The following is a 1,435-nucleotide window of genomic DNA, read 5'->3' as shown; positions in this document are numbered from 1 at the left end:
TGGCAGTAGGAAACACATAGACTATTATGGAGATTGATTTTGGAATTCAGATGCACTCTTATTGATTGTGCTTGGCTGTACATGTACATATCCTTCAAGAATGACAAAATCCATTCTCACAATCTCCCTATGTGACAGATATTGTTATTCTTATTTTTTTTAGGTTGGGAAATTGGGGTTAAGTTATCCTTGTCTCCTAATCTTTGCTCTTTCTCCCTCACCCCAACCCCCACCCCGCCCCGATTGTGTTCGGTCGAGTTGGATCCCACTGGCACAGGAGATTTCTCCTCCTCCAGCAGAGTGTCTGGTGGATTCGAACTGCACGCCTTTGGAATTGCAGCACAGCTTCTTGCCACTAGGCCACCAGAGCTCCCTTCTAATCTTTGCTGTTATGAGAACCTCCCACTTTTATTAATGCCACTTCCACCAACACTGTGTTCTCGCTTTGCAGAGAGCAGATGACTTCCAAATTCAGATCCGACATGGGGAATAAGTGTGAGTCTTCCTTTGTTCTAAAATCCAGGCCTGTTGAGATGTACTCTGCAGCCTGGACCACTCAAAATTCCTCTAGCCTTTCTACTTCCTGGCCCCCTGGCCCGTGGCCTGGGGAGTGTCATTTGATGGAGAGGCCTCTGGAGTGAGGGATTGCCTCCTGTGACAGATGCTGACTGTTTCACATGTTTGCCTAAAGCCAGCCCCCCGCCCCCCAATGGACTGTGAAACTGGGCCTCTGCTTGACTTCTACCCTCCATCGCATCTCTGCCCAGCCTGTCTAAATATCCTGCAAAGGTTTGCCAGGGAAGGCCAACTAACAGCTCCTGCATGCCTGCCTTTGATCAGATATTTTTGACTCTTTGCACATTAAAGTTTCCAGAGTCCACCAACCTCCAGGGTCAATGGCCTTTCCAATTGACATGTCAGCCTGAGGGGTCAGCTATGGCTTGATTATGTTGGACTTTATGCTAATGAGAAAAGGATTTCCTTCATGTATTCTTTTGCCTGCAAAATGAAAATCTTTGGCTTCTGAGATAAGGACAAGTCCCCTGAGTCTCTTCCAGTTCTTTCAGAGGAAGAAATGTTATTGGAACTTGCAGATAAAGAATGAGAAAGAATGATAGTTATGTGTTTTCATTCATTTAACTGTGTGTGATGACATGAACTATGAGGGGTGTGATGAAAATTCCAGAATAGGAAGGAGAGAGGGGAAAGCTAGAGAAAATAATTGAATCTTTGCTGGAAGAAAACCAACTAAATATAATGAAAAAGAAGAAATGTACGCTCAAGAAGCTGAGTGAACCTCAAACAGGATAGAGTCAGAAGAAAAACAACAATATCGTAATCAAATTTTAAAAAATATTTTAATTTATTTATTTTTCATTTCAATGCTACCGAGATTTTGGAATTCCATTCATTCATTGTTGCACCCTTCTCCCCG

This window comes from Elephantulus edwardii, unplaced genomic scaffold, assembly GCF_000299155.1.
Source record: "Elephantulus edwardii isolate Elephantulus edwardi_28Jun2011 unplaced genomic scaffold, EleEdw1.0 scaffold00027, whole genome shotgun sequence".
NCBI lineage: Eukaryota > Metazoa > Chordata > Mammalia > Macroscelidea > Macroscelididae > Elephantulus > Elephantulus edwardii.
This window is presented reverse-complemented; position numbering follows the sequence as displayed.